The 23,343-nt window shown below is 31.5% G+C and overlaps 1 non-coding gene across 1 annotated transcript; it reads right to left on the bottom strand.

The window, feature by feature from the left end:
* Positions 1 to 23,007: 23,007 nt before the first annotated feature.
* On the bottom strand, positions 23,008 to 23,114 carry LOC139846005 (small nucleolar RNA R71). Its single transcript, XR_011758753.1, has one exon. It is a non-coding gene; the product is annotated as a small nucleolar RNA R71 (small nucleolar RNA).
* Positions 23,115 to 23,343: the final 229 nt, after the last annotated feature.

Here is a 23,343-nt window from a genome sequence, read left to right as displayed (position 1 = left end):
CACAACAATATACATTCTTTTATAGAAATCAAAACAACCATACTCATTCAAAATTTAATTACATATTCTGATTTTGAAATCTCAAAATTCAACTCGAGATATGACCAAAATCATCACTCTTAGATCCTTACATCTTTCACAAGCTATATTTTGACTTCAAAACTGTGTTAGAACATCAAATGTATGTTAACGATTACAATCTGTGTTCAAACCCTTCGAAAATTTTCGAAGACACTTCGAATGATGAGCAATCGAGATGATGATCCAACCACATGTTACCCACAGTTATGTATCCGAAAAACTCTTGAAACCAAAGTAAAAGTTTAAACAACGTATCCGCGTCAGATTCTTTGGCATTTATTAGCAAAAATAACTTTGCGAATCCTATTCAAAGTAGCCAGTTTTGTCACAGCTCCAGCAAGTCAACTTCGACTTTTCAGTCAGACTAACCTTATTATAACCTTGAGATATACACCATCGTTACCAGGGAACCTTTTACATTCCACCACATTATTAGCAGATGTACCAACAACTTCATTACCCTTTGACTTTAGCCTCTTCAAAAAGTCATTATACTTATTCATTGAAACCCCATCATTTACTCATTCGCATCTTGTAATGAGAATTACCATACGAATCATTGGGAATCAGCAATCAGTATTTTAAAATCTCGCAGCATGTCTACGCCAACAGTTATATGTGTATATATAACGTCTATCTTCTGGACTTAATTTGAATGTGAAGTTTCTGAAAAACACTCCGAACTACGAATTGGTTCTCCGAAAATGGAAAAAATGCTGATGAAGCAGCAAAAACTATAAACGACTTTAAACGGTAAAAACTGGATGACAATGATGAAATGTGCTGGCAAAGCGCAGAAAAAGAGAAGTTTTGGAACTGGAAAACGGATTGAGCAAAGTAGGAAGGAGGCTGTGGACAAATTACAAAGACTGAACCTGACTTCAAAGGTTCCAAATGATTCAGTACCTGCTGAAGTCATTAACGAATACCTTGCTCCTGACTCTAAACCCCTGCGGACAATATTCTTCATCATCCTTTGATATTAGAAATTCTAAAATATCATCATATCTTTCATTATAAATATCCTCCATATTTCTGAAGATATTTTCTTAATTTTTCTTATTTGAAATCATTTACCTCTTCGCGCTATCTGTATTACATCATAAAAGAAACTATTTTAGTTTCTAAATTCTGAAACATTCAAGTTTAAGATAGGAATATTTTGAAGTAGTGTTGGGAACTGAAGCATGAATTAGTATAATATAATGACACTTGATCAATGTAATTATATTACCGTAAGTCATGCTGAGTTTCTAAATGGAACGTGATGATTCACAGATCATAACACCATCATGTGCCATGTTATACGACTTTTGTATTCTATTTAACCTCTAAAATATCAAGAAAATATTTCTTGATGATTCGGCCTTTTCCAAGGTATTCTAGTAATTTGACAAATCAAATCGTGCTATTACGTTCTTTCATGTTTAGAACATTAAGTTCATTCGAAACTTCATACTTACGAATTCTGGACCATTACAAGCGGTGCTTAATCGCAAGAAGAGGAAACGACAGAATGAAGCTCCAAAATAGAAATTGGAGTATAAATCGTAGTAAATAGAAGGGAACATTAACTATGGATGACAATGATTATAGAATACAGAAGCAGGAACATCGAAACATAAGGGAAGATATAAAACCCAATAACAACTCAGAAATTACAAACTATATATATCGATGCATATAGCAATATAAAGACATGGGAGAACTAGAAACACTATAAAACCAAAAGTATAGTAGAAGTGAATAGATTCTTCCGGCGGCAGATGAAAAAGAAGAATGACGGATATAAAAGTTAGGAGTATATCAAGAATCAGTACTGGATGGAGCATAGTAATGAATGCATTAAAGTATGAATTAAAGGAGGAAGAATAGAAGGTGTGAATTGTAAGGAAATGAAGGAGGTGGATTTATAGTAAAATACCCGGGAAAAAAAAATCGAGACAGATTATCGCATTTAATCAAAGAAGATCCAAATTTCCTTGATTATCGATGAATCAAATCTTATTACGAAGACTTTCTCCAAATCCCTTAAACTCTGGAAATCAATCCTATCTACATCAAAAGATATGACGAATCTACACTTACTCATTTTACTCTTTTGTGATAGCTTCACTCGTACGCTTCACAAAATCAAATGGTTTTATCTATATTACTTAATGATGATAAAACTCTAATTTTCAGCTTGTATGCGTCATGAAAACAAACTTACTGTCAGCCATAACCATCCCAATCAAATTTCGGGACGAAATTTCTTTAACGGGTAGGTACTGTGACAACCCAGAAATTTTCGACCAAATTTAAACTTTAATCTTTATATATTTCCGACACGATAAGCAAAGTCTGTAATATTGAATCTCAACATTTTAAACTGTGTTCATACAACCTTAACCAAATTTCGACGATTCACGAACCATTAGATAAATGGAGATGATTATATATATATGAATATATATTGTAACTTGAGAATATTAACAAAGTATCAAATGTATAATACTTTACATGAACGTATTAGTCTCAGTATATGTTTATCGACAGAAATTAGAAGATAATATCAAATGATTTATTTATCAGATACATTGTATGATTATGAGTCTTTATTGTGAGGTCCACGTTGATTTGAGAAATCGTTCATTTTTAACGGTATTCAGAATAATTGGCAAAGTGACTTATAAGTAAGAACAAGGTATCAATTATTGAGTTTTAGACAAAAAGATAGTGGAGTTTCCTGTTTGATCTCCAATAATTACTTTACTATATTTTTCTCGTGTCTTTTAATAAGTTAATTATTTAGCTTTCATAATGATTGATCATATAGAATAAATAACTAGGATAAGGTTCGTCGATTAGATAAACCCATTTGACATTTTACATTAAGACGATTTCATATGTTATATTACCCATTGGACTCTATCTTACGTTTCACCAGTAAACGATAATTTAAAAACTTGAAACCTATTTTATATAATTTTACTTTTCAAATACGATATAACAATTTTTATTATTTTAACCTTTAACAAAATGATTCTTAAATATATATATGTTAGTGTTGGAAAACAAAAGTTATCATAATTTTTTGATTTAGTACTAAAACGTTTTCAAATTAGAAAGAACTTTATTATCAAAACTTTTTATAAGATACTTTGTTAATGAATTTTGAAGAACTTAATTAAAGCTTTATATTATAAATTACACATATATATATTGTGTTTCAAAAACGTAAACGTAATATGACATAATATTTTTATCATTTAAACGATTATAAATGAGTCTTGAAATATAATTACTTTTGAAAAACTAAATATTATATTATTAAATAAATATTTCCAACTTATATTGAGATAAAAATGTATATGTATATACTTTACAATGTAATGAGATATAATAATAACGTAGTCATAAAACGTTTTGATTTAAAATAATATTATTATATAACGAGACGTTGATTTAAAGAAGCAAATGACCAAAACACTCAAATGAATAAGTTACACTTTGAGTGGGATTGTTTTTCATTGATTTAAGTCTAATTATTGATAATGGTACACGTCGTGTAATGTAAAGTACTAGTTTTCTAAGCATACGAAAATGCGTTCGAGAAACAGGAAACGAGACATAAGTCGAGTGACAACGTACAAATTTTTGGAACAAAAATTACAGGTTAACTATGCACGTAAATATAATATAATATTTAATTAATTATATGAATTAAATATATTATATATATAATTATATTATAAGAATCGTCGGCAGCCTAAAATAATTGAGAGTGAGCAGGGAAAAGATAAGGGACCAGAAATGGGTTATAAAACCCAGTCGCTCGATGCTTGATCAATTCATTCAAACTCTATATCATTATATGCTCCATAAGTGTTTATTTATTCTACTATTTAAATTAATATTAGTATTTATAAAGATTATTATTATTAATCTAAATATATTAATATTAGTATTATACATAAAATACTACGACGAGGTCATGAGTGCATAAATTTCAAAACGGATTTTATGAGCGAGATGAAGCTAAGGAAATTATGGGTTATAGCTATGGAGGTTATGGGTAATGTTCGGGGGTATGCTCATGAGGTCAAACTAGTGTTTATCATCTCCGTTGCGTCTACATACTCTCCTGCAATATTGAATCACAATATTGATATGTGAGCACTCATATTTTATTTCTCATAAATTAATAGTGTATCCCTGACTAGTGCTCGAGTATATATGATTGTGCATGCTTGTATGTTTAATTTCATCGTAAATAGCTTATGATAGATTATGAATTTGGTTCATATGCGATTGAGATAAGGTAGGGCTGTAAATGAACCGGGCTACTCGCGAGCTACCTGAGCTCGAGCTTCATATTTTGAGCTCGAACAAGCTCGCGAGCCTAAACGAGTTTTTTTTATTTATATACTTTAAATATATTATTTTTGTAATATATAATTAATATTTATTATATAATTATTATTGTTATTATTATTATATATTGAAATTTGAAATTTAGGTTGATACATACATGAATTCACATACGCACGGTAGCATTTTCTTATTTAATGAGACTTTCATTTGTACTTGTTCACTTCCCACATCGAGTGATAGATAAATTTACAATAGAATTGATGCCGCTCAAAAAAAAAAAAAAAAAGGATAGGAAAGTATAAGAGTAACTTGTACCGCTACTTGAGTGAGGGCCTGGAATGTTTGCTCTTACATTAAACTCATTAAGTTGAGATTTACTAAACTGTGTAAGCTATTATATTATGAGCCTAGCTAATTTTATATTTAGATAAACAACGAGCCTATAACGAGCTGAGCTCGAGCTCAAAAAAAAAAACATTTAAGGCTCGGCTCGTTTACAGTCCTAATATAAGGTATATGATATGCATGTCGTTGGAAAGCTGGCGAAAAATTAAGAACTTTTCATTTAGAACTCGTATGATTTCGATGAACGGATTAAAAGATATAGTCAACTGAATTATTATTAATTTTACTGTATTTATTGTTAAAATGATTATTATCGTCGTTATAATTATTATCTAATTATTATTATTATCATTATTATTATTATTATTATTATTATTATTATTATAAAATAATACAACTTTTACTTATTATTATTATCAATATTATTTTATCAAATAAATATGTGATACAAAGATATTTTTACCACACGTAATATAATTACATTAATAATACATGTCACTATATTTTAAGTAAACTTTATAAATTTTATTACTTGAGATATATAAAAGTATATTTTATCATATATAAACTTTAATATGAATTTTTATTTTTTAATAAATGATTTGTATCATTTACTCTAATAAATCCGATAAATATATTTAAATACATAAAACGACTATATTTTTAAACATGTATAAACTTTAGAAGTCATTTTGGGTCAAGTTGACTTTTATTAACCTTTGCATATCGATCTCGAGCATTAGGATTGTGATACACTACGGTTTGACCTAAATTGTTAGACAGATATTGACCAACATATAAATATATACAATTAATTTAGGTTCGTGAATCCGAGGTCAACCTTGCACTTGTTCAATGACGTTATATGTATTTTTACAACGAAGTACAGTATGGTGAGTTTCATTTGCCTTTTTTACCCTTTATATTTTTGGGCTGAGAATACATGCGCAACTTTTATAAATGTTTTACGAAATAGACACAAGTAATTGAAACTACATTATATGGTTGAATTATCGAAACTGAATATGCCCCTTTTTATTAAGTCTGGTAATCTAAGAATTAGGGAACAGACACCCTAATTGACGCGAATCCTAAAGATAGATCTATTGGGCCTAACAAACCCCATCCAAAGTACCGGATGCTTTAGTACTTCGAAATTTATATCATGTCCGAAGGAGGATCCGGGAATGATAGGGGATATTCTTATATGGATCTAGTTAATGTCGGTTACCAGGTGTTCACCATATGAATGATTATTTTTGTCTCTATGCATGGGACGTATATTTATGAGAACTGGAAATGAAATTCTTGTGGTCTATTAAAATGATGGAAATAAATGATTATGATAAATTAATGAACTCACCAACCTTTTGGTTGACACTTTAAAGCATGTTTATTCTCAGGTGTTAAAGAAATCTTCCGTTGTGCATTTGCTCATTTTAAAGATATTACTTGGAGTCTTTCATAGCATATTTCGAAGAACGTTGCATTCGAGTCATTGAGTTCATCAAAGATTAGTATTAAATCAATTTATAGTTGGATAGTGGATATTATGAAATGGTATGCATGCCTGTCAATTTTCGATGTAAAGAAAGATTGTCTTTTAAAAACGAATGCAATGTTTGTAAAATGTATCATATAGAGGTCAAATACCTCGCAATGTAATCAACTATTGTGAATCGTTTATAATGTATATGAACGGGTCCTTTCATATGGGAGAGGTGAGATGTAGACAATCTTTTCCCTATCCGCGAATATAGATACGTCATTTCTCCACCCAGAGTAAAACTCTCAACAGTAGAATTAAAAAGTAAAATTAAAATAAAAAAAATATATATATATAATAATAATAATAATAATAATAATAATAATAATAATAATAATAATAATAATAATTAACAAAAATAGAATAAAATAAAAATAAAATAGAAAAGAGACGCCATGAAAATGGTAACATCAAATTTCCATGGATTTTAGATTATGCCTGAAAATTTACTTTAAGCTCTAGGGGTCAGTCAAGTCGCCAATAAGTCGACGCTTGTTGTCGACTCAATAACTAGAGTCATACTCCGACCAAAGACTGAAAAAAAAGCATGGACAGCTACATTAAAAGTAAACGATAAGCATATATGAACACTTATATAGACATGTATACACACATACATACATATACATACATAAAAGTATAAACATATACGTACCTACCTACATCCAATACCTACATACATGCAAACCTACATACGTGCCTGCGTACGTACACACACACATACATACATACATACATACATACATACATACGTACGTACCTACATACATAAACCACCATACATACATACACAAACATGCACACACATACAGACACAAAATACCATACACAAACATGCATACATACCTACATAAGCATACATACATAATAAACAAACTTGCATACATACCTACATAGACACACATACATACGACCTTATCCATACATACACACCTCCAAAAACATACATACCTGATACAGCATACAAACACACCTACATACATACGTTACATACAAAACATAACAAATTACACATACCCCTGCATACATACATACACATGCATACACAAACATACACATCCGTACCGATACATACCCCTACAAATACCAAGGGTATGCACAATACAACACTTAAACAACATGCACTTTAAACATATGACTTCATCTAACAAGCAAAAACAGAAGCCAAATCGCCTAAACTTAAAAGGGGGTCAATATAAGTTGGTCAGACAGTTTTGACTCTATCTATGTACTGTACAAAATCAACATGGCAACATTGTATAAAAAAATCGCATACAACAGGTCAGCAACTTACAAACGTTTATAAATTCAGGTCTGCAACTTACATAACTGGTCAAGCAGTACATATGTATAAACAAGTAGCATAATCATACAACAACCAACCGGTAAGTTATAAAACAATGCTGGTTTTATCATTAAACAAGTCCGTTTAATCAGAAAGTTTAACCACAGCATCAAAACAGATCAGATTAACAAACACAACAGATCAGATTAACATACGCATATCCGTTAAATGGAACACGGATCTGTTTAAGACTATTGAAAATATATGCATACAAAACTGAAAACATAGACTTGTATTTGACACAATTTCCTTAAATAAGTTTGACGTCTGCATCTCTTTTAGTTTTTTCATAAGTTCATCTTCACTCCATGTGGGACTAGTTGCATCTCTTTTAGTTTTTTCAGGTTTTTGCATCAAAAACTGTAGGACTAACTCCTTGTTAAAATAAAATAAAGTAATAACAGAAGAAGACGATGACTATTTTTTTATGATTTTTTTATGCAAATAAAGTGAAAGTGGAGAAATAAACCAAAAGGTTCGCACTCTTTTATTCAATAGTATGGAGTAATAGACTATTTATAGTGTTGAAGTACACCACCACTTGGTGCTTGCATGAAAATAGGAACTATAACCACTACTCACTTGACCTAAAGAACCGTACACTACCTAATACCACTTCTCTCAATCCCTTGGAACTCGGTCAAAAGCAATACCAATTCCACTTGCAAATTCAAAGACTAAAACATTTATTTAAAACTAGCACCTAAAGATCAATACTAATTGATTATTTAATCTAAACTTAACATAAATTATTAAACCAAAGCTTAGCTTAAAATATTAATCCAAACTTGTGACCATAACATAACCGATTACTACAACAATCACCCCCATAATTGGTTTTATCACAACTCCGCTCACAACAACGACGGTTCCTCTTCCTCGGACCTACTCAGATTGAGCTCTTCGTTTTTCTCCCACTTTTGACACTCGGATATGTAGTGCCCGAACTCATTACATTTGTAGCATTTAACGCACTCGACCATTTCCACGACCTCTCCTAGACCCCCGACCTCCACCTCGGCCACGTCCAAAGTCTTCACGCCTCGAGTTTACAAAACCACAATTCTCACATCTATACTCCTTTCCTTTTGCTTTTTCATCATAACTTACAAACAGGAGCTGATTTTACTCAGTTTGGATCTCCTCAACCTTGATTCTTTCTTCAAAAGCCTTAAGTCGACCCACCACATCATCATAACCTATCGTCTTCAAGTCTACAACCTGCTCTATGGAAGCCACCATATGTATAAACGTTTAGGTACTAACCCATTAAGAAATCTCTTCGCTAACTTTGTTTGTTCAATAACCGAGCCAAGTGAGGCGGCTCGAGAAGCATTCTCGGAAAACTTATTAGCAAAATCATCCACAACTTCATGCTCCTTCATCTTAAGATTTTCAAACTCTCCCATTAAATATTGAAGCCTTGCCTCTCGGATTCGATCCGCACCCAGATGATGGGTTTTAAGAACACCCCAAATTTATTTCGCGGTCATGAGATTCCCTATTTGCATAATCTGCTCTTCAGGTATACCTTGATACAAGAGAGCCATTGCAATGTTATTCTTCTTGGCGTCTAGATTTGTTCCTGGTTCTATCATCTCCCACACTCCATGAACATTGAAAATAATCCGCATCCTCATGGCCCATACCGCGTAATTTGTAGATGACAACATCGAGACTTGAAGAGATATGGTGTTGTTGTCTTTAACATGACCAAAGCTTGATCCTTTGTGTTAGTCATTCTTCAATTTTCTGCACTTCCAAGGAGTAATAATCAACTAAACGCTGCTGAAAGTATCACATGAAACCTCCTTTTACTGCCTTTCTACTGTTGTTTACAAACTTCGATTACCTCCTTCTTTGATTGCTTCACGTCGCTCTGTTCTTGGATCAAAAACTGGGTTAACAAGTCAACTGATAGGCTTGAATCATGACTTGTTTTTATTACCCTTTTGATCTCCTAGAATACGAATCTTTGATCCGCTCTGAATACCAAGTGTAGGACTAACTCCTTGTTAAATCAAAATAAAGTAATAACAGAAGAAGACGATGACTATTTGTTATGATTTTGTTATGCGAATAAAGTGAAAGTGGAGAAATAAACCAAAAGGTTCTGCACTCTTTTATTCAATAGTATAGACTATTAACTATTTATAGTCTTGAAGTACACCACTTGTTGCTTGCATGAAAATAGGAACTATAACCACTACTCACTTCACCTAAAGAACCTTCACCTAAAGAACCGTACACTACGTAATACCACTTTTATCAATCCCTTTGGAACTCGGTCAAGAGTGTTGGTCCACTTAAAGATCATTAACAACATTATACGAGCAAAAAGGATCAAAGACGAAAGAGATAAACAAGATAAATCAAAATTAATCAATATTATTAATATATAAACGTTGAACTTACAAGATTGATTAAACAGAGAAACATCAGTGGCCAAGGGAGATCGAGCATGATCTCCCCTATGTACAGGATCACTAAAATACGACTCTCCCAATTAGGGTTAGACTCTTATCTCTTAACCATAAAGAACGCATTTAACTTATATAAATAGGCAAACTAGACATTAACCCTAATGGGCCTCATTCATACGAATGAGCCTCTAAACATTATGGCCCAACAGTTACATATGCTCCTAAAACTGATCAGTTTCAAGCGTATACATCAACTAAGTGTACAATGTAATAATAAACGTTATTCGCCCAGCGAAGGCAACATAAATATGCATCAACAAATTTCCCCTTGGAAGTTGCTGGCGAAATTGTAAACACCTCTCGCAATCTTCAGTCAATCTCTGTAGTAGTACCATAATCTTATGAATTACAAGCTCCATCAAAAGTCTTCTAGAATACACGAAAACCCAAACTTCGAACATCAATGTATTCTGCCCATTGAGGTAGAAATGTTAATCGCCATCCTGTAGTTTCTTCAAACTTCACTCGTACATGTTAATCATAGTACTAATACAACAAGATTCTCACTGTGACTGAACTCGATCAAATTCCTAATATTCTAGTCTTCATACAAACCAATAAGCTCAATATCGTCAACTGTAGAACTTCTCCCTCTCTAATAGCTGCATCTAAATAAACTTTATAAGGCACATATCGTCTTCATGACTCAAATATTATAGGCATAATATGGAGGCTTCCATCCCACAACTAACAATCTCAAACATATTAATAAGTACTTCAATTAGTCATTAAGAATGACAAATGTAGGATCCTGTTGTAGTGACCCGAACTTTTTCATGTTTATATATATTAATTGAGATTGATATTTACATGACTAAATGTTTTCAACGTGTTAAGCATTCAAACTTGTTAAGACTTGATTAAATGAAATAAGTTTCATATAGACAACTGATCACCCAAGTTGACCGGCGATTCACGAACGTTACAAAATTGTAAAAACTACATATTGTGGTATATATATATATATATATATAGTTGACATAAGATTATGATGAGTAAGTATCTCATTAAGTATATTAACAATATGTGATATACATAAGAAATGAGATTACTAAGTTAAGAAACTCGAAATGATATATATAACGATTATCGTTATGATAACGTCTACTAAATACATATGTATCATATTAAGATATTGATACACTATATTTAACATGATAAAATGATATTTAAATATATCATTAAGTGTGTTAACAATGAACTACATATGTAAAAACAATACTACTAACTCAAGAATTACGAAACGAGACTTATATGTAACGATTATCGTTGTAACGATATTTTAATGTATATATCATATTAAGAGATATTCATACATCATAATATCATGATAATATAATAATTTAACATCTCATTTGATATAATAAACATTGGATTAACAACATTAATTGAGATCGTTAACTTAATGGTTTCAAAACAACACTTACATGTAACGACTAACGAAAACTTAACGACTCCATTAAAATGTATATACATGTTGTGTTTTGATATGTATTCTTACACTTTTGAAAGACTTCAAGACACATATCAAAGTACTTCTACTTAACAAAAATGCTTACAATTACATCCTCGTTCAGTTTCATCAACAATTCTACTCGTATGCACCCGTATTCGTACTCGTACAATACACAGCTTTTAGATGTATGTACTATTGGTATATACACTCCAATGATCAGCTCTTAGCAGCCCATGTGAGTCACCTAACACATGTGAGAACCATCATTTGGCAACTAGCATGAAATATCTCATAAAATTACAAAAATATTAGTAATCATTCATGACTTATTTACATGAAAACAAAAATACATATCCTTTATATCTAATCCATATACCAACGACCAAAAACACCTACAAACACTTTCATTCTTTAATTTTCTTCATCTAATTAATCTCTCTCAAGTTCCATCTTCAAGTTCTAAGTGTTCTTCATAAATTCCATAAGTATAGTTTCATAAAAATCAAGAATACTTCCAAGTTTGCAAGTCTACTTCCAAGCTTTCTAATCCATTCCAAGTAATCATCTAAGATCAAGGAACCTTTATTATTTACAGTAGGTTATATTTCTAATTCTAGGTAATATTCATATTCAAACTTTGATTCAATTTCTACAACTATAACAATCTTATTTCGAGTGAAAATCTTACTTGAACTGTTTTCGTGTCATGATTCTGTTTCAATAATTTTCATGCCATCCAAGGATCCTTTGAAGCTAGATCCATTTTTCTCATTTCTAGTAGTTTTATCCAGAAAACTTGAGGTAGTAATGATGCTCTTAACATCATTCGATTCATACATATAAAGCTATCTTATTCGAAGGTTTAAACTTGTAATCACTAGAACATAGTTTAGTTAATTCTAAACTTGTTCGCAAACAAAAGTTAATCCTTCTAACTTGACTTTTAAAATCAACTAAACACATGTTCTATATCTATATTATATGCTAACTTAATGATTTAAAACCTAGAAACACGATGAACACCATAAAATCGTATATACGCCGTCGTAGTGAAACCGGGGGCTGTTTTGGTTTGGATAATTAAAAACTATGATAAACTTTGATTTAAAAGTTGTTCTTCTGGGAAAATGATTTTTCATATGAACATGAAACTATATCCAAAAATCTTGGTTAAACTCAAAGTGAAAGTATGTTTTTTAAAATGGTCATCAAGATGTCGTTCTTTCGACGGAAATGACTACCTCTTTAGTAATTGACATGTAACTTAAATTTCCGACTATAAACATATACTTTTTCTATTTTTATTCTTAAATTAGAGTTCAATATGAAGCCATAGCAATTTAATTCACTCAAAACGAATTTAAAATGAAGAAGTTATGGGTAAAACAAGATTGGATATTTTTGATCTTTTTAGCTACGGGAAATGTTTAACAAATCTATACAAATCATATCCTAGCTAACTTATATTGTATTATACATGTATTCTAATATATTATGTAATCTTGGGATACCATAGACACGTATGCAAATGTTTTGACATATCATATCGACCCATGTATATATATTATTTGGAACAACCATAGACACTCTATATGCAGTAATGTTGGAGTTAGCTATACAGGGTTAAGGTTGATTCCAAAAATATATATACTTTGAGTTGTGATCTAGCCTGAGACGTGTATACACTGGGTCGTGGATTGATTCAAGATAATATATATCGATTTATTTCTGTACATTTACCTGTGGACAACTAGTTATAGGTTACTAACGAGGACAGCTGACTTAATACACTCAAATCTTTAAAACATAATAAAAATGGTTGTAATTATATTTTGATCATACTTTGATATATATGTACATATTTGTATAGGTTCGTGAATCGATCCGTGGCCAAGTCTTATTTCCGAGGAAGAAAATATCTGTGAAAGTGAGTTATAGTCCCACTTTTAAAATCTAATATTTTTGGGATGAGAATACATGCAGGTTTTATAAATGATTTACAAAATAGACACAAGTACGTGAAACTACATTCTATGGTTGAATTATCAAAATTGAATATGCCCCTTTTTATTAAGTCTGGTAATCTAAGAATTAGGGAACAGACACCCTAATTGACGCGAATCCTAAAGATAGATCTATTGGCCCTAACAAACCCCATCCAAAGTACCGGATGCTTTAGTACTTCAAAATTTAAATCATATCTGAAGGGTGTCCCGGAATGATGGGGATATTCTTATATATGCATCTTGTTAATGTCGGTTACCAGGTGTTCACCATATGAATGATTTTTATCTCTATGTATGGGATGTGTATTGAAATATGAAATCTTGTGGTCTATTGTTACGATTTGATATATATAGGTTAAACCTATAACTCACCAACATTTTTATTGACGTTTAAAGCATGTTTATTCTCAGGTGAATACTAAGAGCTTCCGCTGTTGCATACTAAAATAAGGACAAGATTTGGAGTCCATGTTTGTATGATATTGTGTAAAAACTGCATTCAAGAAACATATGTCGATGTAATATGTTTCTATTGTAACCCATTATGTAATGGTCGTGTGCAAACAGTATATTTTAGATTATCATTATTTGATAATCTACGTAATATTTTTTTAAAACCTTTATTGATAAAATAAAGGTTATGGTTGTTTTAAAAATGAATGCAGTCTTTGAAAAACGTCTCATATATAGGTCAAAACCTCGCAACGAAATCAATTAATATGGAATGTTTATAATCAATATGAACGGGACATTTCACCTGTGATTGTGTAACAAAAATCCAAAAGTGCAGAATATAGAATGTAACATAACTGGCCCATAATAGTCGTATGCTCCAGACTATCCCACAATATTTCTCAAAATCAATTACACCCGAAAAGATTTTAAGAAATCTTTATTTAACATGAAATATTTTCTGAAATCTTCAGAAAATTCCGAAAGCGGCATCTGAAATTCTACCAAACAGATCGACACCAAATTTTTTCTAAATCTTTTAATATTCGACTTAAATCTCCAGTAAACATTTCAGCAAGATCCGATGGTTAAAGAAGTCACAATAGTTTTTCTTTCACGACAGCGCAATAAATTTCTAAGAATAGCTATAAATTTCGGAAAATAATATCTCCATATTTACTAGTCCGATCACTATCAAATTTAAACCTAAGTTAGATAAACGTGTGAACCACCTACAATAAAAATTTGACGCCGATCCAACGGTTCAATAACCCCTTATGAATTTTACGATTTACTGCTGCACAGTCAAAATCCTAGCAATTATTTCTAAACAGCCACAGCAGCTTCAATAATTCATATCTCGACATTCAATGGTCTGATTTCTATGAAAATTTAACTAAAGTAAGATATACATGTCTATCATCTACAGTTAAAAAAACAAAGTGATCTAACGGGTAAAAATGCTTTACGAATATTCTGTCACTGAAGCAAAATCAAACCTTAAGGGTTTTAACGAGCAGCTTTGAACTTCTGAAAATTATATCGCAAGACTGAACAATCCGATCACCTTAAAATTTTAGCTTCTATTAGATATGTGAGTGTACAACTAGGGATGGTGCCCGCGGGTAATGGGCACGGATCTTATATACCCGCGACCCGCCCGTCGGGTTGTTTTTTTTCTAGTTGAGACCCGTTACCCGCTCGCGGGTACAAATATTTCGCCCATGCCCGTGACCCGCGGGTAATAAAAATATACAACTTAGTAAAAAAAATATATTAAAAAGTCAAAAATTTTATTAATTATAAACCACATATATACAAACTACATGTAAAATGACTTAAAAATTATTATTTTTTACTTATATGTAATATTTTATATCTAATAATTATTATATTATAACTAAAATCACTTTTAAAATTAATAATTGTATGTATAAACTCACGGGTAATTTAAAAAAAAGTGGACGGATTTGCGGATCGGGTTTTACTCATGGCAGGTAGTATAAACCCGCGACTCGCCCGTGACCCGTCGGCGGGTATAAATTTTTACCCGTACTTTACCCGTACCCGTGCCCACGAGTAAGAATTTATGATGTTACCCACCCGTCGCAGATCGGATACCCGCGGGTCACGGGTTTTTTCTCGCCCGTTGCCATCCCTATGTACAACTTACAGTAGAATTTTCAAGGCGTTCTAACGGTTGGCGAACCCGTAACGAATTTTCTCCCGAAACAGCTCCAGAAAATCCGAATTTTTAACCCTTTGTCAATTTAACGATTTCAATCGATCCGAATCAAGAGCTCAGTTGTTTCCAGCTCTGATACCAAATTTTTGGTCCGTTTAAGGATCATTAACAACATTATACGAGCAATAAGGATCAAAGACGAAAGAGATAAACACGATGAATCAAAATTAATCAATATTATTGATATATAAACGCTGAACTTACATGATTGATTAAACAGAGGAACTTCGGTGGCCAGGGGAGATCGAGAATGATCTCCCCTATGCACAGGATCACCAAAATGCGGATCTCCCAATTAGGGTTTAAACTCTTATCTCTTAACCCTAAAGAACACATTTAACTAATATAAATAGGCAAACTAGACATTAATCCTAATGGGCCTCATTCATACGAATGGGACTCTGAACATTATGGCCCAGCAGTTATATATGCTCCTATAACAGACCAGTTTCATGCGTATACATCAACTAGCTGTACAATGTAATAATAAACGTTATTCACCCAACGACAGCCACACAAATATGCATCAACAAAAAGCAATACCAATTCTACTTGGGAGGTGATCCGTACACCACCTCCTTTTTTCCATACACCATTAAATAAATTTGTTTGACGATTTTACCCTTTCTTTTTTATTTATCATATCGCAAGTTCACAACCTCCACTTTCACTTTAATTTAAATTAAATTATAATTATAATTATAATATAAACTGAGACAACAACCTTAATATGAACTGACTTTAACTCTCCTCATATCTCCCACTTTGTTTTTTTAACAATAATTCGTATTCGTATTCTAATGAATCAAACAAATAGGCTTAATTTATTTAGATCCAAAGTGTAGAAATTTATTTACAAGTTTTTTTTGTATTGTTCACAACTTACAACCCAACTATGGTGAACAAACGCAATAGTTTCAATTCCACAACCGTCGTAATCTCCGCCGTCATTGTCACCGTCATATTTGAAACAAGATATTGTTTATTCAGTGTTTATATCATCGATTAAACAAGATATTGTTCTTAAACAATGTATTGTTAAACAAGATCGAGACCGTCATATTTGGAAAAGATCTTGTTCATTCGGTGTTTAAATCATCATCATATCATCGCTGTAATCTCCGTCAGAATTGCCATCACCACCGTCTTAATTGTCGCTGTCCCACTTCGTTTGCCTCGAGTTATCATTTGCTAAATAGTTAGTTTCGGTTTGTTTGGATGAATTTGTATTTAGTTATTCAATTTATATAGAATATGAATATGATAGACTTGTATATGATTATTGATATTCGATTTTGCAATGGGGCGTGTATAGTAGAAGTGGTCATTTTGTTCCTAGACTAATTTAATTTAATGTGAAAATGAGAGGGTTCTGATGTGCTAAATAAAAAGTAAGGGTAAAATTGTTAAATAAATTTATTTGGTGGTGTATGATCGAAAGAAGGTGGTGTACAGATCACCTCCCTGCAAATTCAAAGACTAAAACATTTATTTAAAACTAGCCTAAAGATCAATACTAACTGATTATTTAATCTAAACTTAACATCTATAGTTTCTATCAAAATGCTAAAATGATGATGTTATTAATAGGCTAATTCCTTTGTTAAAAAAATTAAAAAGAAAAAGAAAAAAATCTAAGCCCTTCAGCTGATGTCATAAATCTATTTATTTACAATTTAAAATAAATAAAAATTAATAATTGTATTATACGGAGTATGTGATGAATATAATAGAAAACCTGATAATGCTAAAAACGAACATATATTTCATAGCATTATCCCTCAAGAAAGATAAGCTTTTAGTTGCAATTGTTCTATTTACAAGTGATATTCGTTTAAATAATAAAAGGTGAAGACAAAAGACAGATTCGACGAATTAAAGACGCAAACGACCAAAAAGCTAAAAAGTACAAAGTACAATCAAAGTGGTTCAAATTATTGATGAGAAACGTCTCAAAATTACAAAAGTACAAGACGCAAAACGCAAAGTACAAGATATTAAATTGTACGCAAGGACGTTCGAAAATCCGGAACCGGGACCAGAGTCCACTCTCAACGCTCAACATAACGGACTAAAAATTACAAGTCAACTATGCACATGAATATAATATAATATATAATTAATTCTTAAAATTATTTATATATTATATTATTTAATAAAACTGTCGGCAAGAAAGCAAACAAAAGTATGTGAGCTGGATTCCTGTTCCATGCGATCGCATGGCCTGGAGGTGCAAAATCCATGCGATCGCATGGCCCCAAATTTTGGGTCAGGTCCTATAAATTTTGCAGTTTTGGTCGAATATATATATATATATATATATATATATATATATATATATATATATATATATATATATATATATATATATATTATAATTTTAATTTTAATCTTAATTTTAATAATAAGGGTATGTTAGCGAATGTTGTAAGGGTGTAAGTCGAAATTCTATCCGTGTAACGCTACGCTATTATTAATCATTGTAAGTTATGTTCAACCTTTTTAAATTAATGTCTTGTAGCTAAGTTATTATTATGCTTATTTAAACCGAAGTAATCATGATGTTGGGCTAAAATATTAAGACGGGGTAATCGGGCTTTGTACCATAATTGGGGTTTGGACAAAAGAACGAAACTTGTGGAAATTAGACTATGGGCTATTAATGGACTTTATATTTGTTTAATTAAATGATAGTTTGTTAATTTAATATAAAGATTTACAATTGGACGTACCTATAAATAACCATATACACTCGATCGGACACGATGGGCGGGATATTTATAAGTACTAATAATCGTTCATTTAACCGGACACGGGAATGGATTAATAGTCAATGGACTTATTAAAACAGGGGTGAATTATATATAAGGAAAATTGGTGTAATTATAGTTTAAGTCCCCAATTAGTTGGAATATTTAACTTCGGATATAAGGATAATTTGACGAGGACACTCGCACTTTATATTTATGACTGATGGACTGTTATGGACAAAAACCAGATGGACATATTGAATAATCCAGGACAAAAGACAATTAACCCATGGTAATAAACTAAAATCAACACGTCAAACATCATGATTACGGAAGTTTAAATAAGCATAATTCCTTTATTTCAAATTTAATTGCACTTTTAATTATCGTACTTTAATTTATTGTCATTTTAATTATCGTACTTTTTAATTATCGCAATTTTATTTATAGTCATTTTATTTATCGCACTTTTATTTATCGCAATTTCATTATCGTTATTTACTTTACGCTTAAAATTAAGGTATATTTATTTTTAATATTTTACATTAGGTTTTAACTGTAATTTAAGTTTTAAAATCGACAAACCGGTCATTAAACGGTAAAAACCCCCTTTTATAATAATAATACTACTTATATATATATATATATATATATATATATATATATATATATATATATATATATATATATATATATATATATATATTTTATACAAATATAGTTTTTAAAAATATAGCGTTAAACTTGGCTAGCTCCCTGTGGAACGAACCGGACTTACTAAAAACTACACTACTGTACGATTAGGTACACTGCCTATAAGTGTTGTAGCAAGGTTTAGGTATATCCACTCTAAAAATAAATAAATAACTTGTGTAAAATTGTATCGTATTTAATAGTATTTCCTTGTAAAAATTAATAGTATTTTGTACCCCTTCGCTTTAACATCAAGTATTTTTGGAGCAGCTGCCGGGGACATAACATCGCCGAAAGCGCAACGCTATATAAAAAAAAGATTCTTAGTTTACTTTTGTAAAAATACGCTTTTGTAAAAATACGTTTTAGTTATTAAAAATACAAAAATATAAAAAGAAAAATAAAATATGTATTTTTAAGAGTTGTTTAAAATATATAAATTATAAAGTATTTTTATTTCTATTTTAGTTTTTAAAATTTAAGTTTTTATTTCATTTATATAAATATTTTATATAAATATTAAAAATAGAAAAAAAAAATAAGTAAAAGAATCGGGCTACACTGTAGCAGCCCAATTTGTGACCTGGATATTTGGGCCATGCGATCGCATGGATCCGAAGGCAAAAACTCATGCGACCGCATGAAGTGCTCTGACACGCCACATCTGATCCTAGTACTGCATTAATTACGGAGTAATTATAATTATTATTATTAAAAACCCTAATTAGGGTTATTTATAATATTAATTATTTTAGTTTTTAGTTTTAATTTAGACAAAATTGCTGAAATAGTCCCTGTGGTTTGTACCAAAATGCTGGTTTAGTCCCTGTGCTTTTTTTTGATGTATTTGGTCCCAGTGGTTGGTAAAAGTTGCTGATTTAGTCCCTCTGACCGATGGCCGTCAAAAATGCCGTTAACTCCAGTCATGTGCCAGACATGTGAGGGTATTTTCGTCAGTTTCTTTCCTTTATTTACAATATTGCTAAAATGATCCCTGTGGTTTGTAACAAAGTTGCTGGAATAGTCCCTGTGATTTGTAAAAAAATTGCTGAAATCAATTTACCTTATCTCCTTCCTCGCCTTCATCTTTATCCTCAAAAAAGATGAACAAACCCTAATTTATTATTTTTCTTCAAACACTCTAATTAAATCTAAATTCTAATCAAAAGGCTTCCAGCAAAAGGAAAATCTCCAAATTCTAATTATATAATCATAATCATAATAATTAGAGTTTCAAAAACATAAATCAATTCACAAAATCAAAAGGCTTTACTAACCGCCAGATTCATATAATCTCTGGATTAATCATCATCACAGAGCTTTCAGACCGACCTCCACAAGTGGTTTCATTCTTTGTAACTCCGGTAGCCACCACCACCGTAGTTCAGATCGGAGTACCGTAGGTCAAATTGGAGTACCGTAGGTCAGATTGGATACGGGAGTCAGATCGGAGTAATTAAAAGACAAATCGGAGTACCGGAGGCCAGATCGAAGCGACGGAGGTCAGATCGGAACACCGGCTTCGAATTGAATCTATTAATTGCAATTTTTCTGAAAACTTATCTTGATTAACGAGTCTTAGTGATTTACGAGTACCTGAAGCTTCATGAAGTCTTGTTTTTTCATCTTGAATAAACTTATCTTGCAAATTTACAGATTATAAGTACTTGAAGCTTCATGAAGTCGTGTTGCAAATGATAAGTATCTTGCAATTTTTTTAGGGATTTAATTTTAAGGGTTAAAGAAAAAAAAAGGGGATGGTGATGACTGTATGTAAGAGTACAGTTGTGAGTTGTTATAGCAATTAGTACAAGGTAAAAACGATGATTCAATTGAGGGTATTTTTGATCGGATATGAAATGAATTGATTACTTTGATAAAGTTAATTAGGGTGTTTGAAGAAAATTAATAAATTAGGGTTTGTTCATCTTTTTTGAGGATAAAGATGAAGGCGAGGAAGGAGATAAGGTAAATTGATTTCAGCAATTTTTTTACAAACCACAGGGACTATTCCAGCAACTTTGTTACAAACTACAGGGACCATTTTAGCAATATTGTAAATAAAGGAAAGAAACTGACGAAAATACCCTCACATGTCTGGCACATGACTGGAGTTAACGGCATTTTTTGACGGCCGTCGATCAGAGGGACTAAATCAGCAACTTTAACCAACCACCGGGACCAAATCCATCAAAAAAAGCACAGGGACTAAACCAGCATTTTAGTACAAACCACAGGGACTATTTCAGTAATTTTGTCTTTAATTTATATTTTAAGTTTTATTTAGTTTTATTAAATATATAAACTTAATACTTTTATAAAATAAATAATATAAAAATAATATTTTTATAAAAATTAGTAATTTTATCATTTTTGTCTCTTTTTATAAATTGTATATTTTTATTATTTAGTACGTAATTTGTATTTTTATCGCTCGTAATTAGTTTTTAATTTAGTATTTGCCGTAGTTCTTTTTATTTCTAGATTTTTAGGATTTGCCGTAAAATCCCTTAAGTGCTTTTTCTTTAGATTAAGATTTAGGTGCTTTAGAATTTTGCGACGCCGTTTTATAAATTTTAGTACCTTTTTAAGTAATTGCCGTTTTGGATATAGAATTTCTTTTAAGCTTTAATATTTTTAGACGCAACTTTTAATTCTTAGTTTTTAGACTTTTAAGTTTCGACGCGCTACGTTCTTTTTATTATTTTTTGACCATTTATTTTTCGACGTTTTTCGACGCGCTCTTTTTCTTTCTTATTTCTCGACGCTCTAGTTTTTAGGACATAGAATTTTCTATTTCTTCTCTAAAATTTCTTTAAATTTCGACAAAAAATTATTTTAAGTGGTTAAATTGATAGACATTCAAATTTTCTGGTTCGTAGTAATAGTTGGATTTGTTAGTGGCGAGTTGTGGGCTTTTGATTTAAAGGGTCCTGGCTACCTGCTGCATCTATTGGCTATTCAAAACGTGGGTAAAATCAGAAAAGCCTATTAATTTGATAACTTATATAATTTTTATCTTTTATAACTAATAGGATATTCAGTGAATGCACCGAGCAAAACGTTCACCACCTTTTATACGTTCACCACCTGTAACTCGATCAAGACATCTAGCAAATATTGTCGCCGTTGATTTTTCTTTAGAATCGCCATCCAGTCGACCAAGTACTCCAATTCAAATTTCCGATAATCCATTTTTTGAACCCGACCTCACAATTGAGAATTCGGAGGATATTCAGGGACAATTCAGAGATCCTGAACCATTAATCTTTCCTCCGGAACCACCAATCATTCAAACAGAGATTGTCGAGGAACAAACCATTAAATCAGAATCCTCTAGTGATTCAGATTCAACAAATTCAATCATGAAAAATCTGGAACCTCTAAGTATGGAAGACCGAATGAGAGCTAAACGCACTGGCCAAGGTCACGCAATTACTCAACCAGACATTAATGCACCAGATTATGAAATAAAAGGACAAATCCTACACATGGTAATAAATCAATGCCAATTTAGTGGTGCGCCGAAGGAAGATCCAAATGAACATCTTCGTACCTTTAATAGGATCTGTACTTTATTTAAAATAAGAGAAGTGGAGGCTGAACAGATATATCTCATGTTATTTCCCTAGACTTTAAAGGGAGAAGCCAAAGATTGGTTAGAATCGTTACCTGAAGGGGCGATTGATACATGGGATGTTTTAGTTGAAAATTTTCTTAAACAATTCTTTCCGGCATCTAAAGCCATGAGACTTCAAGGAGAAATTGTTACGTTCACACAAAAGCCAAATGAAACTCTATATGAAGCGTGGACAAGATTTGAAAAGTTATTGAGAGGATGTCCGCAACATGGTTTTGACACTTATCAAATAGTACAAATATTCTACCAAGGATGCGACATCACTACAAGAAAAGACATCGATATAGGAGCTGGTGGTTCCATTATGAAGAAAACCGCAACTGAAGCTTACAAAATTATTGATAACACTGCTTTCCACTCACATGAGTGGCACCAAGAAAAAGATATCGTTAGATCATCTAAAGCAGCTAGAGCCGATTCTAACCATGACTTTGATTCCATTTCC

The sequence above is a fragment of the Rutidosis leptorrhynchoides genome, chromosome 4 (genome assembly GCF_046630445.1).
Source record: "Rutidosis leptorrhynchoides isolate AG116_Rl617_1_P2 chromosome 4, CSIRO_AGI_Rlap_v1, whole genome shotgun sequence".
Taxonomy (NCBI): domain Eukaryota; kingdom Viridiplantae; phylum Streptophyta; class Magnoliopsida; order Asterales; family Asteraceae; genus Rutidosis; species Rutidosis leptorrhynchoides.
This window is presented reverse-complemented; position numbering and strand designations above follow the sequence as displayed.